Source organism: Tenrec ecaudatus, chromosome 3 (genome assembly GCF_050624435.1).
Source record: "Tenrec ecaudatus isolate mTenEca1 chromosome 3, mTenEca1.hap1, whole genome shotgun sequence".
In the NCBI taxonomy this organism is placed as follows: Eukaryota; Metazoa; Chordata; class Mammalia; order Afrosoricida; family Tenrecidae; genus Tenrec; species Tenrec ecaudatus.
Window position 1 is genome coordinate 173,710,149 of NC_134532.1, and position 20,810 is coordinate 173,730,958.

Sequence of the window (20,810 nt, forward strand, 5' to 3'; positions counted from 1 at the left end):
CAATCCATGAGCATGGGATATTCTTCCATTTGTTGATATCACTCATGGTTTCTTATAATAGTGTTCTGTAGTTTTCCCCATATATATCTTTTCTTCTTTTAGTCAGGTATATCCCTAGGTATTTCAATTTATGTTTGGCTATTTTGAAGGGTACCACCTTTTTGATCTCCTCTTCTGTGGTCTTATCCTATGTGTATAACAGTTTGATGGATTTCTGTTTGTTGATCTTGTATCCTGCCACTCTTCCAAACTCCTCTATTGCTTCCAGTACTCCCCTTGTGGAACTTTTGGGACTTTCCATATATAAAATCATATCATCTGCAAATAATGAGTTCACCTCTTCCTTCCCCAGATGAATACCTTTGATGTCTCTTTGCTTTATACTGTTAGCTAAAATCTCCAGCACGATATTAAACAAGAGTGGGGACAAGGGGCATCCTTGTCTGGTCCCCTTTTTCAGTGGGATTTTATTAGTCTTTCCTCATTGACTACCATTTTGGCAGTTGGTTTTTCATATATAGCTTGAATTGTGTTGAATTTTCCTTCCATTCCTATCTTCTCAAGTGCCTTAAACAGGAATTGGTGTTGGATGTTGTTGAATGCTTTTTCTGCATCTATTGATATTATCATGTGGTTCTTATCGTTTTTCATGTCAATGTGATGAATAATACTAATGGACTTTTGCATGTTTAACCATCCCTGCATCCCTGGTATGAATCCCACTTGGTCCTGGTGAATTATTTGTTTTATATACTTTTGTATTCTGTTAGCTAGTATTTTGTTAAGGATTTTTTCATTGATGTTCATTAGGGATATTCGTCTATAGTTCTCAATTCTTGTGGGATCCTTGCAGTTTTTGTATCAGAGTTATACTAGCTTCATAGAAGGCGTTTGGGAGTTTGTCGACTTTTTCTGTGTTTTGGAATAGTTTGTGTAGGATTGGTGTTAGTTTTTCCCTAAATGCTTTGTAGAATTCTCCAGTGAAGCCGTCTGGTCCAGGGAATTTTTTGTTGGTAATCCCTTGAAAATCCTGTCTAATTCTTCTATTGCTATGCGTCTTTTAAGATTTTGATGTCCATCAAGGGTAGTCTAAGGAGGGATTGTTTTTCAAAGAATTTGTCCATGTCTTCAACAATGTTGAATTCATTGGAGTCAATCCTTCATAGTACTGTGTAATTATCCTTTTGATTTCATTAGGGTCTGTTGTAATGTGCCCTCTTTCATCCCTTATTCCTGCTATTGAAATTTGTTCCCTCCTTTCTTTGGTTAGGTTTGCCAGTGTTCTGTCGATTCTGTTTATCCTTTGAAAGAACCAACTTTTAGCAGCATTAATTTTTTCCCATAGTTTTCTTATTTTTCTACCCCTGATTTTTATAATTTCTTTTCTTTTGCTATTAGTAGGATTGTTCTGTTCACTCTGATCTAGTTGTTGTGCATTTTGTGACAGAATATAAATCCTGAGTCTCTCTTCCTTTCTCAGGTGTGCCTGTATTGCTATGAAACTTCCTCTGATAACTGCCTTTGCTGTGTCCCATAGTTTTGGTACGTTGTGTGCTCATTCTCGATGGTTTCTAGAAATTTCCTAATTTCATCTCTGATCTGTGCCAGTTCACACTCCTTTTGCAGTAGAGAGTTATTCATCTTCCTATTGTTTACTCTTGTTTTCTTCATCTTCCTTTTGTTGATTTCCAGCCTTATGGCATAGTGGTGAGAGAGAGAGAGGTCTGTATTATATCAATGTGTTTAAATTTATGTACATTCGCCTTATGCCCCAGAATGTGGTCTTTCTTTGAATAGGTGCCACGTGGACTTGAGAACAATGTGAATTAATTGTATTTGGATGAAAAGCTCTGTAAATATCTATCAGGTCAAATTGTCTGTTTGTAGTGTTTAGATCTCTAGCCTCCTTGCTGAGTTTCTTTCTCTGTGATCGATCTTTCTCAGAGAGTGGTGTCTTGAAGTCACCCACTATAATTGTTGAGGCTCTGATCTATTTTTTAATCTTTTGGAGTGTTTGTTTGATGTATTCAGTGGGTCTCATTCGGGGAATATATGTTTACAATGCTTAGTGGTTCTTTGTCTACCATTCCCTTGAGCATTATATAGTGCCCCTCCTTATCTCTTTTTATGGTTTGTACTTTGAGGTCAGTTTTATCTGTTGTCTACCATTCCCTTGAGCATTATATAGTGCCCCTCCTTATCTCTTTTTATGGTTTGTACTTTGAGGTCAGTTTTATCTGAGATTAGGATCACAACCCCTGCTTTGTTGCAATTGTTGTTTGCTTGGTATGCCTATCTCCAGCCTTTGATTCTCAGCCTATTTTTGTCTGTAGCCTTGAGCTGTGTCTCCTGTAGGCAGCAGATTGATGGGTTGTGTTTCCTAAGCCAGTCTGCTAGTCTCAGTTTTTTAATGCCTGAGTTCAAGCCATTGACATGCAAGTTTATTAGTTGGGTGTTTTCCTACTTTCCTTTCAAATTAGTCTGTTGTACATGTTTGTGTGTATCATTCTTACGTTCTTTCCATCCTTAAGCCAATGGTATCTTGGGGTCTGTTTTCTCTTTGTTGCCTGCTGGGTGAGGTTGTTCTATGTGGCAGCCTCTTATTTCTGCTTGGTGAGTGTTGTTCTTCTGCCCCTACTGGGTCTGCAAGGATCTTTTGTAGGACTGGGTTTCTTCTAACGTATTCTTTGAGTTTTTTTCTTGTCTGGGAAGACTCTTACTTCTCCATCTATCTTGATCGATCATTTGGCTGGGTAGAGAATTATTGGGCTTGAGTGGTTTTCCTTCAATTTTGGAATATGTTATTCCACTCTATCTTCTTCATAGTTTCTGCTGATTGGTCAGAGAATATTCTTATGTGGGAACCTTCATATTTGATTGCTTGTTTTTTCCTATCTGCTCTCGTGATTTTCTCCTTTTCCTCAAAGTTGGATAGTTTTATTATGTGCCGTGGTGACTTCTTATTAGGATTCAGTTTAGCTGGTGTTCTTTCAGCCTCCTGAATGGTTACCTGGTTTTCATTCTTTTAGTAGGGGAACTTTTCCTCCAAGAATTTTCTCACTATTAATGCAGATGACTTCTTTGTTGTGTTTTCCGCCAGTAAGCTAATAATTCTAATGCTGTTCCACTTCATAGTATCAGATATAGCTCGTAGGTTTTCTCCAGCTTCTCTGATGATCTTATTAGATTTTTGTTCGCATTTGTTGAAGTCTGCTTGGCTGTCCTCCAAATCACTGATGCGGTTCTCTGCTTCCTCCAGTCGATACTCGAGGTCTGTGTTTCTGCTACTGGTTTATGTTATCACCTCCCTAAAGGCCTGTATTTCTCTTTGGTGTATGGCCTATATCTCCTCTATCATTTTATCCTTTTTCTGTATTGTTTCCCCCATATCCTCTATGACTCCAAGCAGCTTTCTGAAAATTTCTTTGTGTGGAATCTCAATGTGTGCTTCTTATATGCACGTCCTTATGTTCGGGACATCTTCTGCCATTGCCTTTTGTTTCTCCTATTTTTTGTTGGTGTTGTTGGGGCTGATGGCTGTTTGCGTTGCCTTGTTTTAGAGGAGCCAGGTGCCATTTTCCAGGGAGTCGAAGAGCACTGGCTCTTTCTTGGAGTCTGGTAGTAATGCTTCTTTGAACATCCTACAGCTAATTTCACTATGGTATCAACATTCCACTTTATCCTCCTGTGGCTTCCCTATTAGGGGAGTGCCCCAGAAGGCTGGTGGGTTTCCTGCTCTGGTATTGTGGAGGTTGAGCAGAGGTTCCTGCAACAGCTTGGAATATTGACTAGTGTTGGCCGAACTGCCTTATGCCCCCTAGGTACACAGGCAGGAATTCTCCGGTAAGAAGTTGGGCAGACTTTCCCTGAGGGAGAGCAGGGCTTTCCTAGCCTCAGGCTAGGTACACATGGTGGAGCTCACCTAGATAGCTGTGGTGCAGGCATAATTTCCCTAGGCTTAGAGGCTTGGACTGGATGTCAGTAGTGGAGTGTGAGAGAAAAGGAAAGAGAAAAAACGAAGAAAAATAAATTAAAAAGTAAGACCGCTTAGACTGTGTGGGGATATATAGAAGAGGGAAACAAAAGCAACAATGTAGCTGAGTCCCCAACCCTGCCCATGGTGTTGCAAGGGTTTAATTTCCGCCCCCATGGTGTCAGCAAGCCGTGGCTGTACTGAGAAAAAGCTCCTGCGCAGCCCTCTAAGACCATGGGGGACAGAGAAGAGAGATGGAAACAAAAGCAACAATGCAGCTAACCCCCCATCCCTGCCTGCAGAGCTGTAAGGGTTTAGTTCCCACCCCGAGGCAACGGTGGCAAGGTGTGGCTGTGTTGAGAAAAAGTCCCTGTGCAGACTTCCAGGACTGTGTAGGGACAGAGAGCAGAGATGGAAACAAAAGCAAAATGTAGTTGAACCCCAATCCCTGCCCGTGCAGAAGCAAGGGTCCATTCCCTGCTCTGAGGCAGGCAGGGAGGGGCAAACTGCAGCTGTGCTGATACCAAGCCCTCTTATGGGGCCAAATGGTCCCAGCTCTGATAGAGACAGTGGCAGGGCCAAGGTCAAGCCCAAGCTGGCTTCCACTGAGGTAAGCCAAAAGTCCCCAGCCCCTCAAAACCCCATGGTTCTGTGCCTACTTAACGTTATGATGCTCTTTCTGCATTCTGGCAGCGTTGAATTTCCCTCTAAGCAACTCTCCTGGGTTGAATTCTGCGGAGTCCCTCTGGTATGTGACTCTCCATCACTATCTTCCCAAAAGTCTCCTCCTGTTTTTGTTTTTTTTTGAAAATAGATATCCAGTTTTGCCAGCATCATTTGTTGAAGAGACCATCTCTCCCCCACTTAATGTTTCAACCCTTTGTCAAAGATTAGCTGTCTGAGGTTGTCAAGTGTCATTGAGTCAGCTCTGAATCATTTTCGTTGTTGGGTACTATTGAGTAGGCTCTGATGCATAGCGACACTATGCACAATGCAACAAAAGACTGTACAGTGTGGTGCCATTCTCATGATTGTTTTTATACTTGAGTCCATCAATGCAGCTGCTGTGTCATTTCATCTTGTAGAAGGTTTTCCTCTCTTTTGCTGTCCCACTGCTTTGCCAAACATGAGGTCCTTCTCCTGGGCCTGGTATCTCCTGATAAAATGTCCAGAGTCCTTAATATAGTCTCTGGAGCATTCTGGCTGCACTCCTTCCATGATACATTTGTTGGTTCGGTTGACAGGCCATGGTACTTTGTACCAGTCTTGTTTCTCTGGCTAGATTTATTCCTCACCATTTCCTCTTGGGGGTAGCTATTATATTGTTTTCCCAATTTACTTTTCAGAGCTCTTTTTGTTAGTATAAGGAATTCAATAGATTTTTGCATGTTAATCTTGTTACTTTTCCCTTTGGTAACGATTCGATTAGTTCCAACAATTTTCTTTCTGAGTCTGGAATTTTCCTTGCACAGTATCACATTGCCTGAGAATAGAGCTTTACTTCTCTGCCAAGTTGGATGCCTTTAGTTTCTTTTCTTTAAAAAAAGTTATAGAAATTAACATTAATTTTTAATGTTACATTTAATGATTCAAGCAAAATGCCAGTTTTAATCCTTTCCATTCAATTAAATATCATAAGTATCATTTTATTCATGTCTTTCCAATTATTCACATATAGATTATTTAAGGTAAATTTTGTAATCAAAATTTATATTTGCCTGGAAGTTAAAATGGCTATCACAGTCACAGGATTATAATAAATATTTTGCTCATAGAATCTGTAAATATTTAAATGTGTGACCTGAGCACTTTCTTCAGTTCTTTCAGATTGAGATATGCCAAACATGTTCTTCCATTTTGGCTTTCTAACTGCAGTCTGGCACATTTCATTTTAATCCCTTATTTTCTCAAGCCGCCTTTTGAAATCTTTGCTTAGCTTCTCACTTCACTGTTTTGCCCATTTACTTTAGCTCTTCTCTGTTCATGATATATGCTTTGGTCTTTTTCTTTATTTGTTGTATTTTTAAGGACATTTTGTGTTCTTCCTAGATGGTGCCCTTGGTGGCACCTTACACCTCATGTGGACTTTAGTCATTAGTTTTCAATGTGCCAGGTCTGTTCCTGAGATGGTCTCTAACTTCAGGTGGGATATATCCAACATTGGTTTAATTTTCTTGAGTTTTGGCCTGAACTTGCATCTGAGCAGTTGATGGCTATTTAATAGTCTGTCCCTGGCCTTGTTTTGGCAGAACAGTTAGTGATATCTGTTCTCTTCCCACAGATGTCCTCACTTTGATTCCTATTTATTTTATCTTATGAGGTTCATGTAGCCATTGTATATTATTGAAAATAGATTTTTTTCAATGAAGGATCATTGATTTTGCAAAATTCTATCATGTGATCTCCAACTTCATTTCTAACAACAAGGTCATATTTTCCAACTACTGGCCCCTCCTCTTTGTTTTAAATTTTTGAATTCTCATCACAAGTAATTGTCAGTGCATATTGATTTCATGTTTGACCAATTTCAGATTGAAGCTATCACTAGAAATCTTGTTTTCCTTTCATGCTCTTTAGTGCTTGGTGCATAGATTTGAATCCTTGTAGTAACTATTTTTCCTTATAGGTATTTACATATAACCTATCTAAGCTAGGATTGAATTTCCAGATAGATTTTGAAATAATTTTGGTTTTTAAGGAAATAAGACTAAATTATTTTTGAATTTGTCATTCCTGGCATAGTGAACTCTCATATTGTATAATTCAGAATGGCCAAATAACAGTCCATTTTAACAACCTAATGCCTGGGATATCAACTTTTATGTGTTCCATTTTGCTTTTCATGATTTACAATTTCCTAGATTCATATGTTTTGCATTCCATCTTGTGATTATTAATGAATGTTTGCAGTTTTTTTCTTATTATTATTTTGAGTGGTTCCCATCAGCAAATGACATTTCCTGAAGCTTTTCTGCATGCACGTTATTAAGTATGAATCTACGTTGAGAGAGGAGACTTTTCCCCAGCCATATTTTAAGTGTCTCCCCACCTAAGAGGTTCTTCTTATGGCACAATCTCAGACAATATTCTGATGCTGTTCATTAGGCTTTCAGTGGCTAGTCTCTTAGCAGCGGATGACCTATTTCTTCTTCCTCCTGTGTTCTCAGTCTGGAAGTCTTGCTGAAACCTTTGGTGGCCCTGGTAGTATTTGAAATATTGATGGCATAGCTTCCAGCATCACAGTACCAGGCAAGTCATCAGAGTGCAATAAGATGACAGACAAGTGGTGGTGGATATGCAAATACCATACATATACGCTGTGTATTTTCCCCCAGTTTCCCTAAAATCAGTTGACACACCTTTGTTAGTTGCCCAGCCAAAAATTATACAATCTAGATCTATAAAGCCACTGGGTTCCACATGAGAATGCATGCATTCCCTGACATCGTTAGGGTCCTCATCCCCATTCATTATGCTACAGTTTTAAGATTACACACTGGGTTGGAAGTGACTCCATGACAATGAATGGTGACTGAGGCATTGTAGCTCATATCATTAGCTGATTGCTACTTGCAGTTTTCTGTTTTGCTGAGGAAAAAACACAATTATGGAAAGGTAGATGATTGTACAAGGTCTTATAAATTGCCATTTCTCTGTATAATGTTCATTTTGTAGGAAGGTAGAGATGTTAAAGGAACAACTTTTGGCCTCGCCACATTTCTCAAAGGGAAAATAAAAAGAGAGTAACCTATTTATTCAGTGACCTATATTGAACTTTCTAAATTAAGGGCATTATTTCCATGTTAGTTTGTCTTTTTTATATCAAGTAGAACTCTTTTTAATAGCTAATAGCCGTAATCTTTTAATGAAGCAAATTGTGAGATCTTTCTTCCTTGGCACTACTGGATAGGTCTCAACTCCCAACCGATAAATTAGTTGTAGAATACGAGCCATTTGCACCACCCAAGGATTTTAGCAAGATAATAAACCAAACTCCACACTCGCTGCCATCAAGTCATTGCTGACTCATAGCAACCCTCTGTGAGTTTCCAAGGCTGGAACTGTTTATGGGAGTAGAAAACCCAATCTTTCTCCCGAGGAACTGCTCGTGCTTTTGAACTGCAGACCATGTGGATGGCAGCCCAACTCAGAATCAATATACTACCAGGGCTCCATTAGCAAGATAGTAGAGTGACTAAAAGCTTCATGATAGGTAGAACTGAATATCAAAAGCAAACACTCACCATCCTGGAGTCAATCTGACTCCCACCAACTCTAAAGAATAGGATAGGATTGCTCCTGTGGCTTCCTGAGGCTATAGATTCTTATGGGAACAGAAATCCTCCCCTTTCTCCCAAGGAGTGGCTGGTCGTTTGAATGGCCAACCGTGTGGTTGGCTGCCCAACATGTAACCCACCAAGGTGTCTAAGGACTGAATATAGTAAATATAAATGTAGATAACTATATTGCTGGCTTTTCTTAATTTCATTATTACTTAGAGAAGAAATCTGTAGAAACATAAATTTTCTCCTTTCTTATTTCTTCTAGTCACGGCCTCCTGCCTTGCAGGTCCTTCTGTGAGGCTGCAAAGGAGGGCTGTGAATCAGTCCTGGCGATGGTGAACTCCTCTTGGCCTGATTTCCTCACATGCTCCCAGTTTAGAAACCAAACGGAAAGCAGCAACAACAGCAGGATTTGCTTCTCCCCAGAGAACGAGAAAGGAAAGCAATGTAGGTATCTGGGTTTCAATTCCTTGAAAAAAGCTTTTACTGAACTATGCCATTCATTAAGTGACATACATAAATAAACACCATCAAGTTCAACAGATTTTGCAAAGTAAATAAATCTGCGTAGTAGGACCCAGATCAAGAAATAGAGGATTACCAATGTCCCAGAGGCCCACTTACGACAATTCATTTTCTGTGTTGACTTGGTGAGGCTAAGGTGCCCAGTTGTTTGGTAAAGCACTAGTCTACCTAGGATACGGTAGTTCTATGTGATCAAATCATTTGTCCTAAGTAAAATAGACTATCTTAAACAGTGTGGTAAAATCTCCATACATTAGTGAAAAACATCTTTCACCCATAGATAGACGTACAAAACGAAAATTTCATCCCTGAGTGCTGTACTCCTTTAAATTATCAGGTATATGAGCAATGGTCACCGTTAGCCTTAAAGTGGAGGTAAGGAGGAGTGGGGAAGCTAGATTGATGGTAACAGAACAGCAGAATAGAAAATAATGAGAAGATTTACACATTGTGAAAATAAGTCACGAATGTGATGAAATACTTTGTATAAAATTGTTAAATGGGAACCTAATTTGCTGTGTAAACTTACACTTAAAACATAAGAGAACATTGTGTTAAGATAAAGTAAGAGGAGAGTTTCCCTGGGGTGTTTTGCCGCCTCTACTCCTACTCCTCAACCTTGGCCGTTGCATGAAGCCAATCACTCTGCCTCTATTGCATCCCCATATCTATAGCTTTATCTAGCTGTATGTCTCACTGGTCCTGTTCCTTTAGAGAACTCAAAGACAACCCTCAAGTCTCCGCCCTATCATCTATCCTTCCAAAAGAAACCTGCCATGATTTTATTGCAGTAGTTTTCACTGCTTTTGAATGATAAATACATGTGTGTATATGTATACATATTTGTATGAGATGTTATAGTTTATGCTGTTTTTCCATCTGGATTCTTTTGCTCAATATTATGTTTGAGAAATTTATTATATTTTCATCTTGATATGGTTCATTCATTCTCATTGTTATATTGTCTTTTAATGTATGATTATGCTATAGTACCTCTTTCCATTTTACTATTGACGGGCATTTGAGTAATTTTTCCAGTTTTCAGCTTTTATAAATAATAATATGGTGTTGTACATGTTTTTGAATAAACAGGTTATATATTTAGTCAATCAAAAAGTTTGATAAAGTGGTTGTACCACTTAACCAATGTCAACTCCTACCAGGTCTGCAGAAAAATTGCAGTTACTGCAAATATTTCTTAAATACTTGGTATTGCCAACCTTTTTCATTTTAGGAATTCTAGTAGGAGTATGTTAGTATCTCTTGGTTATTTTAATTTAGATTTTTTTTCTGATGAATTTGATCACATTTTTGTCTTTTGACAATTTGATGATCTTTTTGGGGGAGTGTGAACTAAATGTTCTGTCCATTTTCAATTGAATTGTCTGCATTTTATTATCAATTTGTAATTACTTATGCACACTAAAACAAGTCATTTGTTGACCTGTTGGATAATTGCAAAAATCTACTCAGTAGCTTGTCTTTCTTAATGCCTAATATATATATATACACACAATAGAAGTTCTTAATTTTGGTAAATCTGTGTTTTCTTTTGTGTGCGTGTCTTAATTTTTCTTACCTGTCCTAAGACATAAAAGTTTTTCTCCTATATTTATTTTCTTCTAGGAGTTCTGTTGCTTTATCATTCATAATTCTGGAATTGATTTTGGTATATACTGGGAAGTGGGATTAATCTTTCTCTGTGTGTATTCATCACCGTTTACAGTTGATTCTTGTTATTCACAGTAATTGTGTTCCATGAAGTCATGACATACCCTGAGTTATTCCTATAGGTAAACATCTTGTCATCAACCTATCTGTACATACATGTTTTTTAATGATACATATATGTGTAAAAACATTTTACTTAATAACTACTATTTATTCAAAAGCAGTAAATGCATAGACAACAGCATTCTAACTCATTCCAGGATGAACCAGATCTAAAAATCCTTTACCTTTAAGGAAAGTTGGACTTATAGAGACCCTGTGTGACAGGCTGCAACTGACCCAACAGTGTAATCATCACGGAAGCCCACGGCCTACTTTCTCTTAGAGTTGGTTCCAACAGCTGTGGTGACGTGAAATTACTTGGTATGACTCTTCTATCTACCGTCTTTGTAGCTCCCACCAAATGATTGGGTGGGACCATGCTAATAAAAGGAACCTTTGTCGTGGTGGGCCATGCAACTAGGCTGTGTGAAACTCAAGTAAAGGGAGGGGTCAGATTTGCCATTTCACTGAGCATAAGATGTGGTATCTCAGGAGCTGGAAGAGGAATCTGTTGACCATCAAGGAAGAGGAGTCCTACATGGATCATGTGTGAGATCCCAGCTTGAAGTGGTAAATGCAGTAGGGCACCAGAGGATACTGTACCATGATCATGAGGTGCTGAAGCACTGCACCTGGACAAAGAGACAAAGAGATGGGCTTCTAAGCCCACAGAATGAGTAAATCTGATTGCCTTTGAGCAGGAGGCTGGGTTGCAGAGTGGGGTACACTTTGGACATTCATCAGCACTGAGGAGCTTTGTAACACTTGCTTGAGTTGGTCAGAGGGATGAGAGGCTGAGGACCAGAGAGAGATGTGCCTGCTGGCGTGACTGAGAAGCAGCCCTATGGACAAAAGGACAGTATCATAAATGTTTTCTGACCCTGACTTGTAGTAAACCCCACTGGAAAACCCCACCATACATTGTGAGCACTATCTGTGAGTCCCGTGTGGTCATTTCAATGTACTGTCGAGCCCAGGCAGAGATGTAGAGTGCCATGGGAGTGATGGTTGGTGTCAGAGTAAGATCAGTAAGGATGAGGGGTAGAGGCATGTGGTACCTGGACTTAGGTTGGTGTCGAGCTGGATGCTCCTATCCCATTGTGTATCCAGGAGAGGTCAAACGTGGCCCCAATGCTAGCTCTTTGATGACCAGGATTTCTATTAGCAGGTAAGTGCTTACCCTCTGCACTACTCAGACCTCTTGAAGCCTATTAAACACAGGTTTTTTTGCCCCCTGTAAGGCACATCAAAGACTTCTTGCACTTAATAACACTAGACAACATTTTAGAACTGTGTGTGTGTGTGTGGGGGGGGCATTGTAAGCAAAAAACTCACCAACAAAAAGCATAGAATGTGAAAAATTCAGCATTAAATAGCATATTTGTTTACCATCAGAAAACTGAAACAAGAAGTTAGCGCATTGCCTTGTTTGACCTCAGCTGGGAATGTGCGTGTCTCACATTTTATTTTCTTTCAGTTCTTTAGAAATGTTTTTCTTTGTTCTTTCAGTATATTTACAATAGCTTATTTAAAGTCTTTGTCTACAAGTTTAATGTCTGAACTTCTTCAGTTACCGTTTCTATTGATTTCTTTTCTTCCTCTCTGTTTGGGTCATAATCCTCCCTTGCTGCATTGTGCATCTCTTAAATTATGTGTGGAAAATTAGACATCTGAAAGATGGAGTTAGTTACTCTACAAATCAGGCTTGCCCTGTATCTGGATATCAGGAAGTGTTGATGTTTCTACTTATTGTTTCTGTTTGTTTGTTTAGTGATTTCCTAATTAATTATGCAAAGTTCATATTATTTAAAAGATCTGTCCCCTGAAGGGTCTTTTTTCCTTGTTGATGTTAGGTGTCCATGTAGTGTCCTCGTGTACAACAAACAAAACCTTACCCTTTCTGCACCATTATACTATGTTTTAGCCCATTGTTGCAGCCACTGAGTCAACCCGGCATCCACTGCCAGTGAGTTAATCATGACTCATAACAACCCTCTACAGCAGAGTCAAATTGCCAATTAGGAATTCTGAGACTATAACACTATATAGGAGCAAACAACTTAAGCTTTCTCCCAAGGCAGAGCTGGTGAACTTGACTGTCAACCTTATGGTTAATAACCCAACATTTAACCCACTGCCACCAGGGCTCCTGTGTTAATCCATCAGTGCTTTTCTTTAAAAAATATTAATTTTATTGGGGGATTTTACAGCTTTTATCGCAACCATACATATATCCATTTTGTCAAACACATCAATCAGAACATATGTTGTCATAATCTTTTTCAAAACTTTTTTTTTGAGGCTCTGGCATCAGCTCCTCATCCCCACTCATTTCCTCCCCAAGCCTCCCTCCTCATATCCCCTTGATAATGTATAAATTATTCTTATTTTTTTTTTCATGTCTTACATGGACCACGGTCTCATTTCACCCACTTTTCAATGGTCCGTCCTCTTGGGAGGGTGGGTGCATATCCGATCATAGTGATAGGTTCCCCCTTACTACCCCCCACCCTTACCATCTTAGTATCACTGCTCCCTTTATTGCTCCTGAGGGGCTTATCTGTTCTGGATTTCCTGTGTTGAGAACTCTTATCTGCTTTAGCCAGATTTGTAAGATAGAATTAGGGTCATGATAGTGGGGGAGTATTAAAGAACTAGAGGAGGGTTGTGTGTTTCCTTGGTGCTATATTGCACCTTGACTGCCTCTTCTCTTCCTCGTGGTACTCTGACAGGGGGTGTCCAATTGACTATTGATAGGTTTTGGGTCTCCACTCTGCCTTATCCCTCATTCACATCGATATGCTTTTTTTGTTTTTGTTTTTTTGGGGGGTCTTTGATGCCTGATACCTGATCCTGTCACCACCTCAGGATCACACAGGCTGTTGTGCTTCTTTCATGTGGGCTTTGTTGCTTCTCAGCTAGATGGCCTCTTATTATCTTCAAGCCTTTAGGACCCCAGATGCTATATCTTTTGAGAGCTGGGCACCATCAGTTTCTTCACCACATTTGCTTATACACTCATTTTCAGCGATTGTGTCAGAGAAGGTGAACATCACAGAGTGCCATGTTAATAGAACAAATTGTTCTTGCATTGAGGGAATACTTGAGTGGAGGTCCACTGTCCATCTGCTTCTGTAATACTTTATGAATAAGTATATGTACATATCTCTATTCCCCTGTCATTGTATATAAATGTATTTACATGTATACATGCCTGTATTTAGACCTCTATAAATGTCCTATGCCTCCCAGTGTTTTCCTCTATTTCCTTTTACTTTCTTCCCATCCCACTATCATGTTTGGCCTTCATTTGAGTTTTGGTAATTCCTCCTGGCTACATTGCCCTTGATCGAGCTCCCCAAAGCATCCTATGCCCTCCACACCACCAATTTTAGATCACTTATTCTTCCCTTGTCCCTGTTTTTGCACCCCCTACCTTTCCCTCATCTCTCCTGTGTCCCCCTAGAACTGTCAGTTCCATTGTTCTCTCCTCTGGATTGTTCATCCTGCCTATCTTGTCCATATAAACATGCATAGACAATAATATGCACAAAAACAAAGCAGAGCAAAACATAACCCCCCAAAAGACAAAAAATAAATCAACAACTAATAAAACAAAACAAAAATAAATAAGTAAATAAGAAAGAAAAAGAAAAACCAACAGCAAAAACTGAAAAGCCCTCAAGCCGTTCCAGGTCTGTGGGTTGACCTTAATGAGTGTTTTCCAGTTGAGTCTGCTGGGTGACTCTCAAGTCTACCTTTGGCATTCCTTGGGGACTTCGTTTCTTTGCTCCCCTTGCTGCTCTGCTGTATACTGTTAGTGTTCACCTGGTGTGGTGGGGTCGGATCGGGCACATCTCCCACACCGTGTTCCCAGTGCTATTCCTCTTAGCATATCAGTGAGGGACACGTCGTCCTGTATCATGGCCAGCCCTGTGATCCTCTCTGTGCTTTGGCTGCTCTGAGTTGGAATATTATCCTCAGGGTTTGGTGGGCCAGAGTGTGTTCCACACGCTCCTTCCCTCTTCATTTGCTCCTGATCAGACACACCCCACTTCCTGAGCTGTAGCTTCAGTGCTGTCCTTTGAGGTGCATTCCTCTGGGGTGGGGGTGCCCACACAGTTGGAATTGGAGGCCAACCCCGTTAACCTCTCTATTGGTTCCCTGCTTCCTGCCAATTTGTTGCATTCATGTCTGGGCGTACTGGGTTGAAGTCTGGTCCCTCTCTCCCTCTCCTGTGGAGATATAAACAACACCCTCCCCTTGGGTGGGTTAGTGCCCTGTTCCCCTGCCACCACTGTCTCTCTCTCTTTCTCTTTTTGTCTTTGTCTCTCTCTGTCTTTCTCTCTCTTCTTCCCTTTTTTTCTGCCCCTCATTGTTTGGCTGCCATATGTGTCCCTGGGTTGGGTTTGGCATCTGCTGGCTGTAGTATCTGGACCTCATCCCAGGTATATATGTATTTAGTAACTTTTCCCATTTGTCCTTTTTTTGCTTACCTCAGTGGACTCGTCCTTTTGTGATTGGCTTACTTTGTTTAGCATAATTTCCTTCAGTTCTTCCCATCTGGGGTAGTGTGTGTCATGCATTCATCACTGCTTTTTAGGGATGTGTAGTACCACAGTTTTTTAATCCATTCATCCGTTAATGGAGATTTGCAACTCCTTGCAATTTTGAAGTGCACTGTGATGAGCATTGGAGAACAGATATCTGGCCATAGTTTGTTTTGTTTTTTTGTCTCTTCTGGGTATATGCCCAGTAGGGGGATTGCTGGGTCATCTGGTAGCTCAATTTCCATCTGTTTTAGATATCGCCAAATTGATTCCATAATGGCTGTACATACCTACAGTCCCACCAGCAGTGGACGAGAGTTCCCATCTCTCCACAGCCCCTCCAACACTTGCGACTTTCTAATTTTTTTTTAATTGGGCTATCTTTGAGGGTGCTTGGTGGTATCTCATAGTTGTTTAATTTGCATTTCTCTTATGGCTAGGGATCTGAAACATTTTCTCATATGTTTATTGGCCATTTGAGTTTCTGCCCTTGAGAAAGTTCTGTTCAGGTCCTTTGCCCACCTTCTCAGTGGACAATTGTTTTTTTTTCTTGTTGTAAGTTGGCAGAGTATTATAGATTTTATAAATAAGGCCTTTGTCTGATGTGTCATTGCTAAAGATGTTTTCCCAGTCTGTGGACTCTCTTATTATTCTCTTGGTGAATTCTTTCGATGTACACAAGTGTTTTATCTTTAGTATATCCCACTTGTAAATTTGTGCCTCCTCTGTGTTTGTGTCCTTCCCTATTTCTGATAGCCTATGTATTCCCTGAGTCAAACTTCTCTAGGTTTGTACCAATTCCCTCGTTGATAGTCCTAATAGTTTGGGGTTTTATTTTAGGCCTATGATCCACCTTGAGTTTATTTTTGTGCATGGAATGAAGTAAGGCTCTTTCTTTATTTTCCTGCAGGTAGATATCCATTTTTGCCCGCACCACTTATTGAAGAGGGCATCCACTTCCCATTTGATATTTTTTTGGCCCTTACTAAAGACCAGTTGTCTGTATGCTGATGATTTTCTATCTGGGTTTTCAATCCCTTTTCCAGTGGTCTGAGTATCTATCATTAGACCAATACCACACTGTTTTGACGACTGTGTCCCATAAGTTTTGGTACCTTGGGTTCTCATTCTCATTGGTTTCTAGAAATTTCCTAATTTCATCTCTGATTTGGGCCAGTACACAATCCTTTTGCAATAAAGAGTCATTCATCCTCCAATTGTTTGCTCTTGTTTTCTTCATCTTCCTTTTGTTGATTTCCAGCTTTATGACAAAGTGGTTAGAGAGAGCTATCAATGCGCTTAAATTTATGCAGATTATACTTATGGTCCAGCATGTGGGCTATCTTCAAATATGTGCCATGTAGGCTTGAAAAGAATGTGATTTTTTTTTTTGTATTTGCGTGGAGAACTCTGTAAATATCTATCAGGTCAAATGATCTAATTGCAGTGTTTAGATCTGTAGCCTCCTTGTTGAGTTTCTTTCCCAGTTTCTTTCTCAGAAAGCAGTGTATTGCAGTCATCTACTATAATTGTTGAGCCTGTGATTTCCCCCCCCCCCATCTTTTGGAGCATTTGATTGTTCGGTGAGCATACATTTAGACTGTTTAGTGGGTCTTGGTCTATGGTTCCCTTGAGCATTATACAGTGTCTCTCCTAATCTCTTTTTATGATTTGGACTTTGACATCAATTTTATCTGACATTAGGATTGCAACCTCGCTTTTTAAAATTGCTATTTGTTTGGTATATTTTCTCCAGCCTTTGATTCTTAGCCTATTTTTTACTGTAATCTTGAGATGTGTTGCCTGTAGGCAGCAGGTGAAGGGGTTGTTTTGTAAGCCAGTCTGTTAGCCTCTGTCTCTTAAAGCCCGAGTTAATTGCATTGATGTTTAAGGTTATTAGATCTGTGGATTCTGTGATGTCATTTTATACCTCTTTTTTTGGGGTGTTTTCCTATATCCATTTCTTTTCCGGGGTGTGTGTGTGTGTGTGTGTGTGTTTCATTCTTGCCTTCTTTGCATCGTTGAGGCAATGTTATCTTGGGGGCTGTTTTCCTTTGGTGATCTCTGGGTGGAGTTGTTCTGTGTGGCAGTCTATTATTTCTGCTTGGTAAGCGTTCTTCTGCCCATACTGGGTCGGCAAGGATCTTTTGAATTGCCGGGTTTCTTTTAGTGTATTCTTGGACTTTTCCTTGTCCAAGAAGACTGTCACTTCTCCATCCACCTTGATAGATAATTTGGCAGGATAGCATATTCTTGAGTTTGCATTTTTCCCCTTCAATTATCAGAATATGTTGCTCCATTCTCTTCTTCATAGTGTCTGGTGATAGGTCTGGATGTATTCTTATCTGTTTGCCTTTATATGTGACTGTTTGTTTTTTTACCTACGTGCTCTCTTGATTTTCTCCTCTCCCTCAAAGTAGGATAGTTTAACAGTTCTATATCTTGGTGACTTCTTGTTGGGATTTAGTCTAGCTGGTGTTCTTTTGGTCTCCTTGATGGTTGCCTGGTTTTCATTCATTACACTAGGGAAGTTTTCTTCCAAGGATTCCATCACTATTTTTGACATTGATTTATTTGATGTGCTTTCCTCCAGTAATCCATTTAATCTACTGTTGTTCCTTCTGATAGCATCAGTCATAGCTCTTAGGTTTTCTTCAGCTTCTCTGATGGACTCATTAAACTTTTCTTTATATTCATTAGTTTCTGTTTGGCAGTCCTCAAAGTCACTGGTGCAGTTCTCTGCCTCCTCCATTCGGTGGGCAAAGTCTCTGAGTCTGCTATTAGATTTTGTTATCTTGTCCCTAAGCTCTTGTTTTTCCTTTGGTGCATGGCCTTTATCTCCTTTATCATCTCATCCTTTTTCTGTATTGCTTCCCTCATGTACTGTATGACTCCAAGCAGAATTCTGAAGATACCTCTCTGTGGGAGGTCAACATCTGCCTTTTCTATGACTGCTATTATGTCCAGGTCATCCTCTGACATTGAATTTTGCTTCTTTTCTTGTTGAAACTGTGGAAGCAGCTTGATGATTAATTTGAGCATTAAGAATGTAGAGGTGGGGTCTAGGCTGTCAATCTAGAGATAGCTAATGAGACTTCTGTGTAGGCATGGCCTTCTGAGAAATCTGGGAAATTTGGGACTTCCTCCTTAGAGGCAGATGACACTTCACCCTCTATGCCCCTCCCTGGTACACATTGCAGAAGACAAGCCACATGTATTCAACTAGACCTCTGAAGCTGGAGAAGCCACAGAGAGACCCTGCCAGTGCTGAGATGCATACATACATACACTGGATCCAAAGACTCTACACACTGGCTTGTGATCGTCCTGCCTTTGGCTTTATTGAATGTGTTTCATGAGTCTGAAGAGGACTTTATAGCTTGGTAACGGACATATGGGCTAGTATTGGACTTATGGACTTGGACTGGACAGGGTTTGGATGCTTTATTATTGTACATTTGCTCTTGTAAATACACCTCTTTCTTATACACATATGTGTGTTTATGAATTTGTTTCTCTAGTCTACCCCGACTAACACAGTCTTTCTTGGGCATGTGCACAGCCCTGCACATTTGATTGGTCTTCTGGATGCCCAGGAAGCTGACTTCTAAAATTTCCACATAAACATTTTGGTTTTTCTTTTATCATTTTTCTGTCCAGTTTCTTATTTGCCCCCAATTTTGTCCTCATTTCACACCGCTTCATTCAATATTACTCAGTTGTCACTGATATTTTTTCCCCGGTCAAATACTCCAGGGCACAGGGCTATTCAGACTGAATGAGTTCTAGTCAGGTAATATAAAGACAATCTCTTTGAGCGAAGTACCAGAAAGCTGACAGGCAGGACAAATAATGATAATTTTCTGGGACTGGTGCTTTTTTGGTAGCGGCAAACCTGTTGATATTCCTTTAGTGGCTTTTGGTGGCTGTTTTCTTCCGTTTTCCTAGAGGTTGATTGGAGTCCTGATAGCATAGTGGTTACGTGTTGTGCTAACCACAAGGTCAGCAGTTCAAAGCTACCAGCCCCTCTAAAGAAGAAAGAAGAGGCTTTATATTCCTGCAAAGAGTTACAGTTTCAATAACCTCCAGGGATAGTTCTAAACTGTCCTATTAGGTCAAAATGAGTCAGAACTGACTCTATGGCAATAATGTTTTTATTGGGGTTTTTGGTCTTCAAGGCTATCTGATGGGGATGGATGAAGGATGGAAAATGGCAAGGCAGAATGCCATAAAAGTTGCAATTATTTTTAAGATTCAGTTATTATTATTATTTTTCAGTACTTCTATATTGCTCTTGGTGACGCAGTAGTAACGGGTTGACTTGCGATCTGAATGGTTTGCAGTTTGAAAACACAAGCAGCTCCATGGGAGAAAGACTGGGTTTTCGACTCTCATAACTAGGGACAGTGGCGGAAACCTGTGCTCACTAGGAGTTGACACTGACTCAAAAGCAGTCTGTTTGGGGTTGGATTGCTGCAACCTAGAATTCGAAAAAGTTTATTTTGCTCGTGTCTGTCAGACTCTCATGGCTTTTATAGGGGAGAGAATTTTCAGAGACTCTTAGTGGCCATTTTAATTAAATTATTATTAAATAGTTTTATTTGCCTATAGTTCCCATATTCTACAATTTAATTGTTTAAGAATATTAAGAAGAGTTGTGCAGTCATTACCACAATCAATTTCAGAACATGTTCTTCTTATATTTATTGTTGTTTTCTCCCCATTTCCCTCCAGCCTCCCCTGTTATACTTGTATGTAATTATTAACCCAGTTACTGTTTCTGTAGATCTGCATATCTTGGTTTCATATGTAGAAAATCATATAAAACACAAACCGGAAGCAAACAAACCAAACTCAACAACAATGACTAAAGAAAACTGAACAACCTCAATTGAAAATAAAGCAGAAGATATTAAAAATTGAAACAACGTTAAAATGCGTATATAGGGAAGTCAAATGATAAGGTATTACATTTTGATCTAACTACATCTGCCCTAACCAACTTTAAAATGCCCTCTGATAGCATAACTAGTCACATCCTTTGGACTATGGGCATAGGGGTTTTACCAGAGACTTAATCCATGGTGTAGTGGTTATGAATTGGGTTGCTATCTGTATGGTCACCAGTTCAAAACCACTAGCATCTCCATGGAAGAAATATTGGGCTTTCCTCTCTCATAAACAGTTATAGTGTCAGAAACCCACAGGGAGTTCGCTATGAGTCAGCATTGACTCGTTGGCAGTGAGTTTGTTTTCATTAAATTTTTACTAATCCATATGTAAACCCTGAAAATGGAGTCAGAGCTTCAGCTGTCATCCACACCGTCCTGCAAACCAGGTAGTCACAATTTAAGCTCTAACACTATTCCTTCTTTCAGATTTGGATTTTATTATTTATAGTCCTTGGATCACACAGGCTGGTGGGATTTTTCCATATGGACATAGTTGTCACCTCACTTAGATGACTGATTGTTTTAAGACAAGCCTTTCAGACCCCAGACATTATTCTATCTGACAGTTGGGCGCCTACTGGGTTGTTCGCCATACTTTACTACAGCACCCGTATCAGCAGTGATCTCTTCATGAGGGCAAGTATCAGGTAGGGTTCCTGGCTGTTTTAAAAGTCCCCGGCACATTGACTGCTTATGGAATGTCAAACTACTTTTGTCTTCCTGAAATAATCCACACTTGATATACTAGTCTCTT